The sequence below is a fragment of the Pristiophorus japonicus genome, unplaced genomic scaffold, assembly GCF_044704955.1.
Source record: "Pristiophorus japonicus isolate sPriJap1 unplaced genomic scaffold, sPriJap1.hap1 HAP1_SCAFFOLD_575, whole genome shotgun sequence".
Taxonomy (NCBI): Eukaryota; Metazoa; Chordata; class Chondrichthyes; family Pristiophoridae; genus Pristiophorus; species Pristiophorus japonicus.
In genome coordinates, this window is record NW_027254483.1 from 255,828 (window position 1) to 275,503 (window position 19,676).

General features: G+C 50.1%; 1 protein-coding gene across 1 annotated transcript in view; it reads right to left on the minus strand.

Moving 5' to 3' along the window:
• The window catches only part of LOC139254780 (zinc fingers and homeoboxes protein 1-like), a 24,116-nt gene extending 5,084 nt beyond the window's left edge, over window positions 1–19,032 (minus strand). Inside the window, exon 1 of the mRNA XM_070873801.1 lies at window positions 18,987–19,032. The gene's annotated coding sequence lies outside the window, so the exon portion shown is untranslated. The remainder of the gene's footprint in view (window positions 1–18,986) is intronic.
• Window positions 19,033–19,676: the final 644 nt, after the last annotated feature.

Genomic DNA, 19,676 nt, shown 5'->3' on the forward strand with positions numbered 1-19,676 from the left:
GTCCCTCAGTACTGGCAGTACTGGAGGTGTCAGCCCTTGGAGTTAATCGAGACCTGCTCGAATCTCTGAAGAGGACATAAACCCACGGCACAGAGGAAGAAAGGGGAGCAAGACAAAGGAATGGACAGGAAATTAAATAGATGGAGAGGAGGAGTGGGGTGGGGGAGGGAGAGAGAGAGAGAAAGAGGGGTGGGGGAGAGACAAAGTGGGGTGGGGGAGATAGGGATGGGTAAAAAGAGGAGGTGGCGGAAGGAGGGGTGGACGAGGGAGGAGTGGAGAGAGGGGGTTGGGAGAGAGGGGAGGAGGAGAGAAAGTGGTGTGGGAAAGGGGCAGAGAAGGTGGAGGGAGAGAGGGGAGGGAGAGCAAGGCAGAATGGGGGGACAGAGAGTGGAGGGAGAGAGGGGTGGGGGAGGGGCGAGAGACGGGGAGGGAGAGAGTCCGAGGAGAAGGAGAGAGGCGGAGGAGGAGGGAGCGAGGGGAGGGGGAGGGAGAGAAAGGGGGAGGGAGAGAGGGGGAAGGGAGAGAGGGGGGGGAGGGAGAGAGGGGGGGAGGGAGAGAGAGGGGGAGGGAGAGGGGGGGAGGGAGAGAGAGGGGGAGGGAGAGAGAGGGGGAGGGAGCGAAAGGGGGAGGGAGAGAGGGGGAGGGAGAGAGGGGGAGGGAGCGGGGGAGGGCGAGAGAGGGGGAGGGAGAGAGGGGGGAGAGAGTGAGGGAGGGAAGGAGAGAGAGGAGGAGGGAGAGAAAGGGGGGGAGGGGGGAGGGAGCGGGGGAGGGAGAGAAAGGGGGATAGAGAGGTGAGGAGGAGTGTGAGTGGGGAGGGAGAGAGAGGCAGAGGGGGAGAGGTGAGGGGGAGGAAGAGTGAGTGAGTGGGGAGGGAGAGAGAGAGTGATTGGGGAGGGTGGGAGGGGCGGGGGGAGGTGGGGGAGAGTGACCGGTGTGGGCGAGGGAGGAATGAGAAAGAGAACGGAGTGAGGATATGGAGGGGGAGAGAGACATGACAAGACTGCAAGGGAGAGACGGAAAGAGATGAGGAGCTGTTGCCAAACTGGTTTTCACAGACACGTTTGGCTGGAAGCCTCAGCTGCAGGAGAGAAGCCAGCGAAGAGCCTGAAGGTCGGAGGCACCTTCAGACAGCGAGCAATAAACTCCGAGGTGGGTCCTTGGAACCCGAACCTGTCAAAAGCAGGGGGGAGGGGGCTGGAGGCAGCGTCCCGGTGTCCTGTACACCTGCAGTGTTTAATTGGGCATATATCTATATTAACGACTTGGAAGAGGGGACTGAGTGGAACGTAGCCAAGTTTGCTGACAGTACAAAGGTGGGAGGAAGGGCAATGTGTGAGGAGGACATAAAGAGGCTGCAGGAGTACATAGACAGGGAAAGTGAGTGGGCAAGAATTTGTCAGATGGAGTATAATGTTGGAAAGTGTGAGGTCATGCACTTTGGCAGAAAAAAATCAAAGAGCAAGTTATTATTTAAATGGAGAAAGATTGCAAAGTGCCGCAGTACAGAGGGACCTGGGGGTCCTTGTGCCTGAAACACAAAAGGATAGTACGCAGGTACAGCAAGTGATCAGGAAGGCCAATGGTACCTTTGCCTTTACTGCAAAAGGGATAGAGTATAAAAGCAGCGAAGTCTTGCTCCAGTTATACAGGGTATTGGTGAGGCCACACCTGGAGTACTGCGTGCAGTTTTGGTTTCCATATTTACGAAAGGATATACTTGCTTTGGAGGCAGTTCAGAGACGGTTCACTCGGTTGATCCCGGGCATGAGGGGGTTGACTTATGAGAAAAGATTGAGTAGGTTGGGCCTCGACTCATTGGAATTCAGAAGAATGAGAGGTAATTATGATTCTGAGGGGGTTTGACAAGGTGGATGCAGAGAGGATGTTTCCACTGATGGGGGAGACTGGAACTAGGGGGCATAATCTTAGAATAAGGGGCCACCCATTTAAAACTGAGATGAGGAGGAATTTCTTCTCCCAGAGGGTTATAAATCTGTGGAATTCTCTGCTCCAGAGAGCAGTGGAGGCTGGGTCATTGAATAAATTTAAGACCGAAATAGACAGCTTCTTGAACGATGGGGGGGATGAGGGGATATGGGGAGAGGGCAGGGAAGTGGAGCTGAGTCCATGATCAGATCAGCCATGATCTTATTGAATAGCGGAGCAGGCTCGAGGGGCCTTATGGCCGACTCCTGCTCCTATTTCTTATGTTCTTATATCACCTACCCAACTAGCGAGAGTCTAACCACTGACCCTTGACATTCAATGACATCACCATCGCCGAATCCCCACCATCAACTTCCTGGGGGTCACCATTGACCAGAAACTTAACCGGACCAGCCATAAATACTGTGGCTACAGGAGCGAGTCAGAGGCTGGGTATTCTGCGGCGAGTGTCTCACCTCCTGACTCCCCAAAGCCTTCCCACCATCCACAAGGCACAAGTCAGGAGTGTGATGGAACACTCTCCACTTGCCTGGGTGAGTGCAGCTCCAACAACACTCAAGAAGCTCGACACCATCCAGGACACAGCAGCCCCGCTCGATCGACACGCTCCCCACCACCTTCAACACTCACTCCCTCCACCACCGGCGCACCGTGGCTGCAGTGTGCACCGTCTGCAAGATGCACCGCGGCAACTCGCCAAGGCTTCTTCGGCAGCACCTCCCAAACCCGCGACCTCTAACCCCTAGAAGGACCAGGGCAGCAGGCGCATGGGAACACCACCACCTCCACGTTCCCCTCCCAGTCACACACCATCCCGACTTGGGAATATATCGGCCGTTCCTTCATCGTCGCTGGGTCACAATCCTGGAACTCCCTCCCTAACAGCACTGTGGGAGCACCTTCACCACACGGACTGCAGCGGTTCAAGAAGGCGGCTCACCACCACCTTCTCCAGGGGCAATTAGGGACGGGCAATAAATGCCGGAGGGTCTTGCCAGCAACGCCCACATCCCATGAACTAATTTTTAACAAGAGAAACCCCCAATGATACCTCACTCACTTGTGAGATCCAAGGGCAGTGCTTGTCCTCCAGTACCTCAAGGCACGAGGGCATTCAATGGTGGCATTGCCAGACCAGGAGCCAAAGTAGGCCAGCAAAAACAGGTGTAATGGGTGAACGGGATTGGTGCGAGTTAGGATACGGACAGCAGCATTTAGGATGGGCTAAAGTTTACAGAGGGTGGAAGAAGGGAGACCAGACAGGAGAGCATTTGAACAGTTGAGTCTAGAGGTAACAAATCCAAGGATCAGGGTTTCAGCAGCGGATAGAGTAAAGCAACTTCTACACTGTCCCATCAAACACTCCCAGGTCAGGTACAGCACGGGTTAGATACAGAGTAAAGCTCCCTCTACACTGTCCCATCAAACACTCCCAGGGCAGGTACAGGGGGCTAGATACAGAGTAAAGCTCCCTCTACACTGTCCCATCAAACACTCCCAGGTCAGGTACAGCACGGGTTAGATACAGAGTAAAGCTCCCTCTACACTGTCCCATCAAACACTCCCAGGGCAGGTACAGGGGGTTAGATACAGAGTAAAGCTCCCTCTACACTGTCCCATCGAACACTCCCAGGTCAGGTATAGCACGGGTTAGATACAGAGTAAAGCTCCCTCTACACTGTCCCATCAAACACTCCCAGGGCAGGTACAGGGGGCTAGATACAGAGTAAAGCTCCCTCCACACTGTCCCATCAAACACTCCCAGGGCAGGTACAGGGGGCTAGATACAGAGTAAAGCTCCCTCTACACTGTCCCATCAAACACTCCTAGGGCAGGTACAGCACGGGGTTAGATACAGAGTAAATCTCCCTCTACACTGTCCCACCAAACACTCCCAGGGCAGGTACAGCACGGGGTTAGATACAGAGTAAAGCTCCCCCTACACTGTCCCATCACACATTCCCAGGGCAGGTACAGCACGGGGTTAGATACAGAGTAAAGCTCCCTCTACACTGTCCCATCAAACACTCCCAGGGCAGGTACAGGGGGTTAGATACAGAGTAAAGCTCCCTCTACACCGTCCCATCAAACACTCCCAGGGCAGGTACAGCACGGGGTTAGATACAGAGTAAAGCTCCCTCTACACCGTCCCATCAAACACTCCCAGGGCAGGTACAGCACGGGGTTAGATACAGAGTAAAGCTCCCTCTACACTGTCCCATCAAACACTCCCAGGGCAGGTACAGGGGGTTAGATACAGAGTAAAGCTCCCTCTACACCGTCCCATCAAACACTCCCAGGGCAGGTACAGCACGGGGTTAGATACAGAGTAAAGCTCCCCCTACACTGTCCCATCAAACACTCCCAGGGCAGGTACAGCACGGGGTTAGATACAGAGTAAAGCTCCCTCTATACTGTCCCATCAAACACTCCCAGGGCAGGTACAGCACGGGGTTAGATACAGAGTAAAGCTCCCTCTACACCGTCCCATCAAACACTCCCAGGGCAGGTACAGGGGGTTAGATACAGAGTAAAGCTCCCTCTACACCGTCCCATCAAACACTCCCAGGGCAGGTACAGCACGGGGTTAGATACAGAGTAAAGCTCCCTCTACACTGTTCCACCAAACACTCCCAGGGCAGGTACAAGGGGTTAGATACAGAGTAAAGCTCCCTCTACACTGTCCCATCAAACACTCCCAGGGCAGGTACAGGGGGTTAGATACAGAGTAAAGCTCCCTCTACACTGTCCCATCAAACACTCCCAGGGCAGGTACAGCACGGGTTAGATACAGAGTAAAGCTCCCTCTACACTGTCCCATCAAACACTCCCAGGGCAGGTACAAGGGGTTAGATACAGAGTAAAGCTCCCTCTACACTGTCCCATCAAACACTCCCAGGGCAGGTACAGGGGGTTAGATACAGAGTAAAGCTCCCTCTACACTGTCCCATCAAACACTCCCAGGGCAGGTACAGGGGGTTAGATACAGAGTAAAGCTCCCTCTACACTGTCCCATCAAACACTCGCAGGATAAATACAGCACAGATTAAATATATACTAGTGGGGGGGAGTTCTGCATCCAACATGCCTCCCTCATACACACCGGCGAAAACGGATTGGCTGGTCATCTCAGTGCACTTGTGGGATCTTACTATGCACAATATGGCTGAGTCACATGCCTAAGTAATTCATTGGCTGTCAAGCGCTTTGGGACCTGCAGAGATTGGGAAAAGTGCTGTATAAATGTATGTATTTCTCCTTCACCCCCTCAACCTTCCCAGATCATTAAAAAAATCTTAATTCTCAAGTGTCCCGCCAACTCCTCATCCCTGGTACCATCATGGCGAATATTCTCTGCTCCTCTTCCTTTTTTTTTATGTCATTCCTATAATGGGAGGCCCTAAACTGTACACAATATTCCAACTGCACCTCACTAAGGCCCTGTACAGTTCACCATTACAACAACAGCAACTTGTATTTGTATAGCACCTTTAACCTAGTAAAACGTCCTAACGCACTTCACAGGAGTGTTTTAAGACAAAACAAATAAATTTGATACTGAGCCTCATATGAAGAAATTACGACAGATTGACCAAAAGCTTGAGATAAATTTTAAGGAGCGTCTTAAAGGAGGAAAGAGAGGTGGAGAGGTTTAGGCAGGGAGATCCAGAGCTTGGGGCCCTTACAGCAGAAGGCACGGCCAGAGGTGATCTTATCAAAAGGTATAAGATAATGAGGGGGCTCGACAAGGTGGATGCAGAGAGGATGTTTCCACTGATAGGGGAGACTAGAACTAGGGGGCATGGTCTTAGAATAAGGGGCCGCCCATTTAAAACTGAAATGAGGAGAAATTTCTTCTCAAGAGGGTTATAAATCTGTGGAATTCACTGCCTTAGTGGGCTGTGGAAGCTGGGACATTGAATAAATTTAAGACAGAAATAGACAGTTTCTTAAACAATAAGGGGTTATGGGGAGCGGGCGGGAAGTGGAGCTGAGTCCATGATCAGATCAGCCATGATCTTATTGAATGGTGGAGCAGGCTCGAGGGGCTGTATGGCCTACTCCTGTTCCTATTTCTTATGTTCTTATGAGTGCATTGGGAGTAGTTAAGTCCAGGGGTAACAAAGGTGTGGATGAGGGTTTCAGCAGCAGATAAGCTGAAGCAGGGGTGGAGACGGGCGGTGTTACGGAGGTGGAAATAGGTGGTCTTAGTTATGCCGTGGATATGTGGCCGGAAGCTCAGTTCAGGGTCAGATATGATGGCTAGGTTGCGAACTGTTTGGTTCAGCTTCGGACAGATGCTAGGGAGAGGGCTGGAGTCGGTGGCCAGGGAACAGAGTTCGTGGCGGGGAACAAAGACAATGGCTTCGGCCGTCCCAATATTTAATTGGAGAAAATTTCTGCTCATCCAGTACTAGATGTCAGATAAGTAGTCTGACAATTTAGAGACCGTGGAGGGAACTGAGGCCTTGTACGTGGCTCTCAATACAAGCCTAAGAATTCTGTTTGCCTTTTGATGACCGTAGTCACTTGCCCTTACCCCCTTCAGCAACCTGCTCGGTCTAAAATCTTCCTGTCTGGATCCATCTCCTTCCCAGCTTCTTCCAAATTCTGCCTCACGTGTTTTCATAAGAACATAAGAAATAGGAGCAGGAGTAGGCCATTCGGCCCTTCAAGCCTGCTCCACCATTCAATAAGATCATGGCTGATTATTGACCTCAACTCCACTTTCCCGCCCGATCTCCATATCCCTTGGTTCCCCTGGACTCCAAAAGTCTCTCTATCTCAGCCTTGAATATATTCAGAGATTCAGCATCCACACCCCTCTGGGCCAGAGAATTCAAAATATTCTGAGTGAAAAAATTCTTCCTCGTCTCTGTCTTAAATGGCCGACCCCTTATCCTGAGACTGTGCCCCCTGGTTCTAGACACTCCAACCAGGGGAAACAACCTCTCAGCATCTCCCCTGTCAATCCCTTTTAGAAATCTGTATCTTTCAATGAGATCACCTCTCATTCTTCTAAACTACAGAGAGTATCGGCCCATTCTACACAATCTCTCGTCACAGGACAGTCCTCTCATCCCAGGAATCAGCCTGGTGAATGTCCGTTGCACCGCCTCCAAGGCAAGTATATCCTTCCTTAGATAAGGAGACCCAAACTGTGCACATTAATCAAGGTGTGTTCTACATTGAACAATATCTACCGTCTATCTGCCCACCCACTTTTAATGTCCCGTGTAATTGTGTAGCAAACTCCTGTTTCCCCATCACCCCCCCCCATTTAAAACCTCCGCCACGTTTCAGAATCCAAAAAGTGATGAAAAAAGACTAATGGGATGTTGGCCTTTATCTTGAGAACTGGAATTCAAAGGGGTAGAAGTTATGCTTCAGTTATACAGAGCTCAGGTTTAGACCCTAGCTGGAGAACTGCATTCAGTCCTGGGCACCGCACCTCAGGAACAATATATTGGCCCTGAATTTGCAGTTGGTATGACAGCGTACTCTCAGAATACACCAACAGAGTACAGGGAAGTGAAATTGGCGCAGATGTTAAATCCCGAACTTGCGATCTCTCACGTACCGACTATGCATAGGATTGGCGGCGTATTTCAATTCCTCATACAAATCTAGTTGTTGGTGAGGCCACACCTGGAGTACTGCGTACAGTTTTGGTCTCCGTATTTAAGGAAGGATACACTTGCTTTGGAGGCAGCTCAGAGAAGGTTCACTCGGTTGATTCCTGAGATGAAGGGGTTGTCTTATGAGGAAAGGTTGAGCAGGTTGGGCCTGTACTCATTGGAGTTTAGAAGAATGAGAGGTGATCTTATTGAAACGTATAAGATACTGAGGGGGCTCGACAAGGTGGATGCAGAGAGGATGTTTCCCCTCGTGAGGAAATCTAGAACTAGGGAGCAAAGTCTCAGAATAAGGAGTTGCCCATTTAAAACTGAGATGAGGAGGAATTTCTTCTCTCAGAGGGTTGTAAATCTGTGGAATTCTCTGCCCCAGAGAGCTGTGGGGGCTGGGTCATTGAATATATTCAAGGTGGAGATAGACAGATTTCTGAGCGATAAGGGAGTGAAGGGTTATGGGGAGCGGGCGGGGAAGTGGAGCTGAGTCCATGATCAGATCAGCCATGATCTTATTGAATGGTGGAGCAGGCTCGAGGGGCCGAATGGCCGACTCCTGCTCCTATTTGTTTATGTTATTATGTTCTTAAATCAGCGTGCTGGGGAAAAGTTGGGCTAATTGCCCACCTACTGTAGTTTTAAGTCTTGTGCAAACAGACACAGTGTAAGGGGACCGAAAATTGTAATAACCAAATGATCCCTAACAAGACAGTACTATAATGTGAGATTTGTTTTAAGAGGTTATCAAAATGCAGTGTTTGTGAACACACTGAATAAAGCTTTAAATGGTTTTTAACCATTTTTCAATGAGAAGTTATTAATCGGAGTATAAAGTAATGAGAGACTTGCATTGACAGTATGTGTTATATGAGGTTTGTAACAACTGATGTTTGTGAATTTTAAATAAACATACAACAGCAAAATACTTCAGATACTGGAAATCTGAAATAAAAACAGAAATACTCAGTGGCACCTGTGGAGAGAGAAACTGAGTTAACGTTTCAGGTAGGTGACCCTTTGTCAGAACTGGCAAAAGTTAGAGATGTAAAAGGTTTTTAAGCAAGTGTAGGGGGCAGGGAAAGGAGGGGGGGGAGTGGAAAGAACAAAAGGGAAGGTCGGTGATAGGGTGGAAGGCAGGAGAGATTAGAGAGACAAAAGAAGATGGTAATGGGACAAGTTAAGGAACAAAAGATGAGTCGAGATAGGGTGTAAATGGCGATGGCAGAATCATCAACAGTTGCCGTGAGAAAGAGAGAAAATAGTTTTAAAAATAAGGGCAGGGGTTGGGGTCTGAAATTGTTGAACTCGATGTCACCACATTACAGGAAGGATGTGATTGCACTAGAGAGGGTACAGAGGAGGTTTACAAGGATGTTGCCTGGACTGGAGAATTTTAGCTACGAGGAAAGATTGAAGGCTGAGGGGAGACCTGATTGAGGTGTATAAAATGATGAGGGGCCTGGATAGAGCGGACAGGAAGGACCTGTTTCCCTTGGCAGACGGGTCAACAACCAGGGGGCAGAGATTTAAAGTAATTGGGGGGAGGTTTAGAGGGGATTTGAGGGAAATGTCTTCACCCAGAGGGCGGTGGGGGTCTGGGGTGGAACTCACGGCCTGAAAGGGGGGTAGAGGCAGAAACCCTCACCACATTTAAAAAGTACCTGGATGTGCCCCTGTGGTGCCGTAACCCACAGGGCTACGGACCCAGAGCGGGAAAGTGGGATTCGGCTGGGTAGCTCTTGGTCGACCGGCGTGGACACGATGGGCCGAAATGGCCTCCCTCCCTGCTGTAAATTTCTGTGATTCTAAGACGTTGAGTGCAGAAGGCTGTAAAGTGCCTAAACGAAAGATGAGATGCTGTTCCTCGAGCTTGCGTTGAGCTTCATTGGAACAGTGCAGGAGGCCGAGGACAGAGAGGTCAGAGTGCGAGTGGAGCGGGGAATTAAAGGGACAGTTCTGATGAAGGGTCACCAAGCTGAAATGTTAGCTCTGTTTCTCTACAGATGCTGCCTGACCTGCTGAGTATTTCCAGCTTTTTCGGTTTTTATATTTGAATAAATATCCTTTGTTCTAATGAGAGATTTACAATAACACATTGTTACCATGAGAAGGTTACAATAACAGAATTTATTATAATGCCAGCCTTTTAGTATCAGATTATTTTTTACATTGCATAGTTTGTGGCAATTATTTTTTACATAACATAGTTTGTAGTAACAGAGTTTTGTTATGATGAGCGATCTGCGCCTATTGTTACAATGAGAAATTTGTAATAGCATAAATCGGCACAATGAAAGTTTTGCAATACTTGTTTTAAAAGAAGATTTGTAATAAACGTTTGTTATGCGGGCAGCACCCTCGCCTCTGAGTCAGGAGGTTGTGGGTTCCAGTCCCACTCCAGGGACCTGAGCACGTAAATCCAGACCGACACTCCCAGTGCAGTGCTGAGGGAGGTGCCATCTTTCGGATGAGACGTTAAACCGAGGCCCCGTCTGCTCTCTCAGGCGGACGTAACAGATCCCAGGGCCACTATTTGGAAGAAGAGCAGGGGGAGTTATCCCCGGTGTCCTGGGGCCAATACTTATCCCTCAATCAGCAGCACAAGAAGCAGATCATCTGGTCATTATCACATTGCTGTTTGTGGGAGCTTGCTGTGCGCAAATTAGCTGCCGCATTTCCTACACTAATAGGCAGTCCCTCTGAACGAGGATGACTTGCTTCCATGCCAAAAGAAAATGACAGTTCTGACAGTTCTTACAGGTGTTTCAATGAAGGACCTAATATTCCGGATCCTGAACTACATGTTGAAGGGTGGAAGATGCATGTGGGTGGATTTTTTTAATGTGGGGTGACCGTTGCACACCAGCCACCACTCGGGCTTGTCAGAGCTCGGTCTTGGACCAGTGGCAAGGATTAACCAGGACTAACTGGAGACCAGCTCTGCTGCACGGACCGAGTGCGCGCACGTATCGCACAGTGTGCTGCCCCTGGGCCCTCGCCTCTCCTAGGCCCCGATCACGTCCCTCTACAAACTCTCGCCGCTCCTTCGCCCCGACCTCACTGCTCCTGCAGCAGCACGCGCTGCTCCCTCCAATGGCCCCGGCCTGCTGATGGTCTCGCAGGCCAGGACCACACCACTTCGGGAGTATTGTATTGGCAACTGGCGAAGAGTCAGGCAGTAAAACTACCACCGCCCCACGTGATCCCAGGTTCGCATACGCACAGCAGCGCGCCCCTGGGCTCCGCGGGGAGTGGGCTGTGCGGAACTCTGCAAGCACTTGGAAGCAAGTTCTTGCAGGGAGCATCGCTCAGAGTAGGTGTGAATTTCCTTGCGAAGTAGGCATCGTACTCCTTACTTCCTGTGAGGAGCCGCCCGCGGCAGGTCAGGGCCATAAAAGGAGCAGTGCCCTGGACAGCGTGGCTGCATACCACTGCAAAGTGCAGCGCGCCAGCTGCAGGATAAATGCAGGGAGCAGCGCCAGCCCTTATACACGGCCTTCTTCGACCTTACAAAGGCCTTTGACACTGTCAACCGTGAGGGCCTACGGAGCGTCCTCCTCCGTTTCGGATGCCCCCTGAAGTACGTCACCATCCTCCGCCTGTTCTATGATGACATGCAGGCCGTGATCCTTACCAACGGATCCATCACAGACCCAATCCACGTCCAGACCGGGGTCAAACAGGGCTGGGTCATCGCCCCAACCCTCTTCTCAATCTCCACCTCACAGTCAACAAGCTCCCCACTGGAGTGGAACTAAACTACAGAACCAGTGGGAAGCTGTTTAACCTACACCGCCTCCAGGCCAGGTGCAAGACCACCCCAAACTCTGTCGTCGAGCTACAGTACGCAGACGATGCCTGTGTCTGTGCACACACAGAGGCTGCACTCCAGGACATAAGTCGACGTATTTACTGAGGAGCATGAATGCATGGGTCTTACGCTAAACATCCGTAAGACAAAGGTCCTCCACCAGCCTGTCCTCACCGCACAGCACTGCCCCCCAGTCATCAAGATCCATGGCGCGGCCCTGGACAACGTGGACCACTTCCCATATATCGGTAGCCTCCTATCAACAAGGGCAGGCATCGACAACGAGATCCAACACCGCCTCCAGTGCGGCAGTGCAGCCTTCGGCCGCCTGAGGAAAAGAATGTTTGAAGACCAGGCCCTCAAATCTACCACCAAGCTCATGGTCTACAGGGTTGTAGTAATACCCGCCCTCCTATACGCCTCAGAGACATGGATCATGTACAATAGACACCTCAAGTTGCTGGAGAAATATCACCAACGCTGTCTCTGCATGATCCTACAAATCCCCTGGGAGGACAGGTATATCAATGTTAGTGTCCTCGACCAGGCCAACATCCCCAGCATTGAAGCACTGACCACACACTCGACCAGCTCCGCTGGGAGGGCCACATAGTCCGCATGCCAGACACAAGACTCCCAAAGCAAGCGCTCTACTCGGAGCTCCTTCACGGCAAATGAGCCAAAGGTGGGCAGCGGAAACACTGCAACGACACACTCAAAGCCTCCCTGATAAAATGCGACATCCCCACTGACATCTGGGAGTTCCTGGCCCAAGACCGCCCGAAGTGGAAGAAGTGCATCCGAGAGGGCGCTGAGCACCTCGAGTCTCAACACTGAGAGCGTGCAAAACCAAGCGCAGGCAGCGGAAGGAGCGCGCGGCAAACCAGCCCCACCCTCCCTTTCCCTCAACCACTGTCTGTCCCACCTGTGACAGAGTCCGTGGCTCTCGTATTGGACTGTTCAGCCACCAAAGAACCCACTTCAGGAGCGGAAGCAAGTCTTCCTCGATTCCGAGGGACTGCCTATGATGATGATACCACTGCAAGGTGCAGCACGAGCTGGTCCAGGGGGGTGACGGCTGTGAGGGGGGGCGACTGGATTGGACGTCACCGTAACCCAGGTCGGTGATTGGAGCGTGGGCAGGTACAGCAGGAGCGACGAGGTCAGGGGGCGAAGGAGCGGCGAGAGATTGTCGAGGGACGTGATCGGGGCCCAGGAGAGGCGTGAGTTCGGGGCCCAGGAGAGGCGAGGGGCCCAGGGACAGCACGGGCCCAGCCCACACTGCGCGATATGTGTGCCCACTGGGTCCGTGCAGCAGAGCTAGTCTCCAGTCGTCCTGGTTAACCCTTGCCACTGGACCAAGACCTCGCTCTGTCAAGCCCCGTGTGATGGCTGGTGTGCAACGGTCACCCCACGTTAAACAAATCCACCCACAGGCAAGTTCCACCCTTCAACATGTAGTTTGGGATCTGGAATATTAGGTCCTTCATTGAAACACCGGTGAACTCATTGAACTCATCCCTTTTTGGCGTGGAAGCAAGTCATCCTCGATTCGAGGGACCGTCTAAGAAGACGAAGACTCCTGCTGACCGCAAATTCAGGCCCCTACTCCTTGGAGGGGCTGCAGTGCAGATTCACCAGACTGATACCGGGGCTAAAAGGGTTAAATTATGAGGGCAGGCTGCATAGACTGGGCTTGTATTCCCTCGAATATCGAGGATTAAAGGGTGATCTAATCGAGGTGTTTAAGGTGATTAAAGAATTCAATGAGGTCAAAGCTACATGTCAGCTGTGGCTCAGTGGGTAGCACTCTTGCCTTGGAGTCTGAGATTGTGGGTTCAAATCCTGCTTCAGGACTTGAACACATAAATCCGGGTTGACACTCTAGTGCAATGCTGAGGGAGCACTGCACTGTTGGAAGTGGTGTCTTTTGGATGAGATGTTAAATCGAGGCCCCGTCTGCTCTCAGGTGGATGTAAAATATCCCACGGCTGCTATTTCAAAGAAGAGCAGGAGAGGTGTCCTGGGGCCAATATTTATCCCTCAAACACAGATTATGTGGTCATCATCACATTGCTGTTTGTGGGATCTTGCTGTGCACTAATTGACTGCCGCATTTCCCACATTACAACAGTGTCTACACTCCAAAGTACTTCATTTTGGCTGTAAAGGTTTGAGATGTCCGATAGTCGTTATAGGCGCTATATAAATGCAAGTCCGGCAGGGAAGTCCAGAACAAGAGGGCATAACCTTAAAATTAGAGCCAGGCCATTCAGGGGTGATGTCGGGAAGCACTTCTTCACACAAAGGGTAGTGGGAATCTGGAACTCTCTTCTCCAAAAGGCTGTGGATGCTAGTGTGGGGGGGAGTCAATTTGAGCTTTCAAGACTGGGATGGATAGATTTTTGTTGGGTAAGTGTATCAAGTTATGTAGAGCAAGGGAGGGTAATGGAGTTGAGATCAGCCATGATATGATTGAATGGTGAAGCAGGTTCGAGGGGCTGAATGGCCTCCTCCTGTTCCTGTGTAACAGGCTCGAGGGGCTGAATGGCCTCCTCCTGTTCCTGTGTAACAGGCTCGAGGGGCTGAATGGCCTCCTCCTGTTCCTATGTAACAGGCTCGAGGGGCTGAATGGCCTCCTCCTGTTCCTGTGTAACAGGCTCGAGGGGCTGAATGGCCTCCTCCTGTTCCTATGTAACAGGCTCGAGGGGCTGAATGGCCTCCTCCTGTTCCTGTGTAACAGGCTTGAGGGGCTGAATGGCCTCCTCCTGTTCCTATGTAACAGGCTCGAGGGGCTGAATGGGCTCCTCCTATTCCTATGGAACAGGCTCGAGGGGCTGAATGGCCTCCTCCTGTTCCTATGTAACAGGCTCGAGGGGCTGAATGGCCTCCTCCTGTTCCTGTGTAACAGGCTCGAGGGGCTGAATGGCCTCCTCCTATTCCTATGGAACAGGCTCGAGGGGCTGAATGGCCTCGTCCTGTTCCTGTGTAACAGGCTTGAGGGGCTGAGTGGCCTCCTCCTGTTCCTATGTAACAGGCTCGAGGGGCTGAATGGCCTCGTCCTGTTCCTGTGTAACAGGCTCGAGGGGCTGAATGACCTCCTCCTGTTCCTATCTAACAGGCCCGAGCGGCTGAGTGGCTTACTCCTGTTCCTATGTATCACTTCACATTATTTCTCCAGGACCACCTATACTGACCTGTACATCTCACACAATTCCTTCTAGCCGTGGCTCCGTGGGTCTCACTCTATTAAATGTTGGTGTACAGAGAGATTTGGGGGTCCTCGTACAGGAAGCACAGAAAGTTAGCATGCAGGTACAGCAAGCAATTAGGAAGGCAAATGACATGTTGTTCTTTATTGCTATAGGGTTGGAGTTCAAGAATAAGGAAGTCTTATTACAATTGTACAGGGCCTTGGTGAGACCACACCTGGAGTGCCGTACACAGTTCGGGTCTCTTTATCTGAGAAAGAACACCTGCCTTGGAGGCGGTGCAACAGAGGTTCACTAGATTGATCCCTGTAATTTTCTGGAGTTCTTTGAGGATGCAACGAACAGGGTGGATAAGGGGGAACCAGTGGATGTGGTGTATTTGGATTTCCAGAAGGCATTTGACAAGGTGCCACATAAAAGGTTACTGTACAAGATAAAAGTTCATGGGGTTGGGGGTAATATATTAGCATGGATAGAGGATTGGCTAACTAACAGAGAACAGAGAGTCGGGATAAATGGTTCATTCTCTGGTTGGCAACCAGTAACTAGTGGGGTGCGGCAGGGATCAGTGCTGGGACCCCAACTATTTATAATCTATATTAACAACTTGGAAGAAGAGACTGAGTGTAACGTAGCCAAGTTTGCTGACGACACAAAGATGGGAGGAAAAGCAATGTGTGAGGAGGACACAGAAAATCTGCAAAAGGACATAGACAGGCTCACTGAGTGGGCAAAAATTTGGTAGATGGAGTATAATGTTGGAAAGTGTGAGGTCATGCACTTTGGCAGAAAAAAGTCAAAGAGCAAGTTATTATTTAAATGGAGAAAGATTTCAAAGTGCCGCAGTACAGCTGGAACTAGGGGTACTTGTGCATGAAACACAAAAGGATCGTATGCAGATACAGCAAGTGATCAGGAAGGCCAATGGTATCTTGGCCTTTATTGCAAAGGGGATGGAGTATAAAAGCAGGGAAGTCCTGCTACAGTTATATAAGGTATCCATATTTACGAAAGGATATACTTGCTTTGAAGGCAGTATATCCGGGGATGAGGGGGTTGACTTATGAGGAAAGGTTGAGGAGGTTGGGCCTCTACTCATTGGAATTCAGAAGAATGAGAGGTGATCTTATCGAAACGTATAAGATTATGAGGGGGCTCGACAAGGTGGATGCAGAGAGGATGTTTCCCCTCGTGGGGGAAACTAAAACTAGGGGACATAATCTTAGAATTAGGGGCCCATTTAAAACTGAGATGAGGAGGAATTTCTTCTCTCAGAGGGTTGTAAATCTGTGGAATTCTCTGCCCCAGAGAGCTGTGGAGGCTGGGTCATTGAATATATTTAAGGTGGAGATAGACAGATTTTTGCGCGATAAGGGAGTGAAGGGTTATGGGGAGCGGGCGGGGAAGTGGAGCTGAGTCCATGATCGGATCAGCCATGATCTTATTGAATGGCGGAGCAGGCTCGAGGGGCCGAATGGCCGACTCCTGCTCCTATTTCTTATGAGGTGGTGAGAGGTGCTATAAAAGGCAAGTTCTTTCTTATACTCTGCTCATCATCTTTTGGATGAGATGTTAAACCGAGATGTTAAAAAAGAAAGAGACCCGTAATTTTTTAACTTCAGTAATTGAAGTAAAATGTGAATAAGAACTAAAAAGTTAGCCTCAGGCGGACGTAAAAGATCCGATGGCACTATTTCGAAGAAGAGCGGGGGAGTTATCCCCGGTGTCCTGGGGCCAAGATTTATCCCTCAATCAACATAACAGATTATCTGGTCATTATCACATTGCTGTGTGGGAGCTTGCTGTGCACAAATTAACTGCCGCGTTTCCCACATTACAACAGTGACTACACTCCAAAAGTACTTCATTGGCTGTAAAGCGCTTTGAGACGTCCGGTGGTCGTGAAAGGCGCTATATAAACCCAAGTCTTTTATTTCCTGAATTAAATCTGGGTGGGGAGCATGTGAGGCTTCGATCTGCGGGAGAAAGGAGCCTTATGAAATAAATTCCAACCCAAATTTTATTGTAAAGCTTTCCCCTTTAAAGCACTGCCCCTTTAAACAGTGTCTGCCCTCTAATTCTTGTTGCTGGGAGGGGGCGCTACCATTAGCTGCCATCACATGGGGTGAATCGCTTGCTGCATTTGAGCACAGAGGGGGAAATTGAAAATAAAAGCCATTGCAAATTTCTGAAGACTTCCAAAAAAAATCTTTCCAGGGCTAGAAAATCTATGTATATAAAAAGTTGGTTTTGCAAGAACAAAATGAATGAAGCTTAAAAGTTCCCTTGTTTGAGATTAAAATGCTAAGTTTAAAAGGGAGATAAGAAAGAAATGGACATTTAAAGACGAGCTACATTGCACAGAGGAAAGATCTTTCGCAGCACCTCACCTCCCTGTCCAAACTCCTCCCCGCCCCTGCAGGCGAGCTGAAAGAGGCCGGTGAAAACTCGCAAATTAATAACAACAAAAAATATATCAAATGGGAAAGAGGAGGAGGAAACGTAGGTCAATTTCAAGCGGAAACTGACGATCCTCAGCCTCTGGGAGTCCCTGGGCAAGGGAGAGAGGGAGAGAAGGAGAGCAAGAAAGAGAGAAGAGAAGAAAGAGGAGCGAAGGAGAGCAAGAGAGGGACGGGGAGAGAGAGAGCGCGCGGGAGGAGAGGAAAGAAAGAGAGAAGGAAAGTGAGCGAGAGAGGGAAAGAGAGAGGAAAGCGAAGGAAAGAGGAAAGGAAAGAGAATGGGAGCAGGAGAGCGAGAGGAAAGAGAGAGGGAAGGAACGAAAGAGAGAGAGATAGAAGTAAAGGGAGAGAATGGGAGCAGGAGAGAAGGAGAGCGAGAGAGGGAAGGAAGAAAAGAGAGAAGGAAAGAGAATGGGAGCAGGAGAGGGGAAAGGATGAAAAGAGAGAGAAGGAAAGAGAGAATGGGAACAGGAGAGAAGGAACAAGAGAAGGAGAGGGGGAAGGATGAAAAGAGAGAGAAGGAAAGAGAGAATGGGAACAGGAGAGAAGGAACAAGAGAAGGAGAGGGGGAAGGAAGAAAAGAGAGAGAAGGAAAGAGAATGGGAGCAGGAGAGAAGGAACGAGCGAAGGAGAGGGGGAAGGAAGAAAAGAGAGAAGGAACGAGAGAGATAGAAAGAGAGAGAATGGGAGCAGGAGAGAAGGAACGAGAGAAGGAGAGGGGGAAGGAAGAAAAGAGAGAAGGAAAGAGAGAGAGAATGGGAGCAGGAGAGAAGGAGAGCGAGAGGGAAGGAAGAAAAGAGAGCAGGAAAGAGAGGGATAGAAAGAGAGGGAGAATGTGAGAAGGAACAGAAGGAGAGCGAGAGAGAAGGAAAGAGAGAGAATGGGAGAAGGAAAGAACGAGGAAAGAGCAAGGGAGGAGAGAAAGAACGAGAGCAGGAATGAGAGAAGTTACTGTGAATTTGAAGGTGCGCACATTGTATCTTGGGCAAGCTTACAGCGTGTGTGAGAGTGAACGCTGTTCCACAACCCTCCTTCCTCCAGTCGGACATTAACCTCCTCCTAAATCTCCACTGACCATCCCAACCCCCCACCAACCCCCCCAAACAGTCGCCATCTTCAGCGGAGATTTATTTATATTCTAGCTCGCTCTCTCTCTCTCTCTCTCTCCCTGAAATGTGCATTTTAATTGCGAGGAGTTTAAAAAGAAAGCCCCCCTCCTAAACAGTCCTGGATTGAAACAACATTCTCGAGAAGGAAATCAGCGAGGAAGAAAAAATAAACAGGGTCTTACCTTGTGAGTGCCGAGGAGGTCTCAGCAAAAAATTCGCACCCAATTAAATGTCCCTTTTTCTGCCTCTGTCCATCTGACTGAAGGTTTGAGGTTGTTTGTTAAAACAATGTCTTTAGTTTTGCTTTTAATTTTGGAAAGGCGCTGGTTTATGGGGGGGGGATTTTTTTGTTGGCTGCTCTTAGCCCTTGTTTTTTTTTCTCTCTCTCACACACACACACTGTAGTTTGCTCTCTCTCTCTTTAAAAAACAGGGAATTGAATGGGGCTCTGCATTCATGGAAAAGTCAGTCTCTCAGAGGGATCCCAGGGCGACACGCTCTCCAAGAGAGGGCAGAATTAGCATAGAAAGAGGCAGAGAGACTGAGAGAGACAGACACACACAGAAATAAATCTCACACACAAACAGCAACTCTACTTGTCCAATAAAACACCTCTCGTCAGTCTTTAAAGGCACGTTGCATTATTTCCATCCATTCCTTCACTTCATTTGATTTAATAAATGTGTTTTGATTGACTGCCTTTGCTCAGATGAGGCGGGGGGGGGGGGATTTCTGTGTGCGACAGATCTAGAAGCAATCCTACTCCTCTGTACAACTTCGTGTTAATAATTCTCTGACATTTCGACCTGGACACTCACCTCTCCCAGGTTTTTTTTGTATTTTGAGAGCGAACCCTGGTTTTGATGCCCCCCGCCCTCTCGCTCTCTCTCTCTCTCTCTCTCTCTGGGAGGGATCATCTTGAGACGACTGATTGATTCTGAAATCTTAACCGCTTGCCAAAAAAAAAAGCCAAACCAGAATGGAGGTGGTGTTTGACCAAAAAAAGATGTTTGTTTGTTTTAATAAAGTGTAACGGAGAGTCGGGTCATGTTTCATGAAATTCACACGGGCGGGGAGGAGGGGAGAGAGGAAGGGAAGGGAGGAAAGAGGGAAAAGGGAGAGAGAGAGGGAAAGGGGGAGAGGGAAAAGGAAGGGAGGGAGGAGGGAAGTAATGAAAGAGAGAGAGGAGAGGGAAAGGGGGAGAGAGGAGAGAGGGAAAGGGAGAGAGAGGAGAGGGAAGGGGGGGAGAGGGAAGGGGGAGAGAGGGGAGAGGGAAAGGGAGAGAGAGGAGAGGGAAGGGGGAGAGAGGGGAGAGGGAAAGGGAGAGAGAGGAGAGGGAAGGGGGAGAGAGAGGAGAGGGAAGGGGGAGAGAGGGGAGAGGGAAAGGGAGAGAGAGGAGAGGGAAAAGGGGTAGGAGAGGGGAGAGGGAAAGGGAGGGAGGGTAGAGGGGGGAAGAGGGAGGGAAGGAAAAAAGGAGGGAGGGAGGGGAAGAGGTAAAAGGAGGGAGA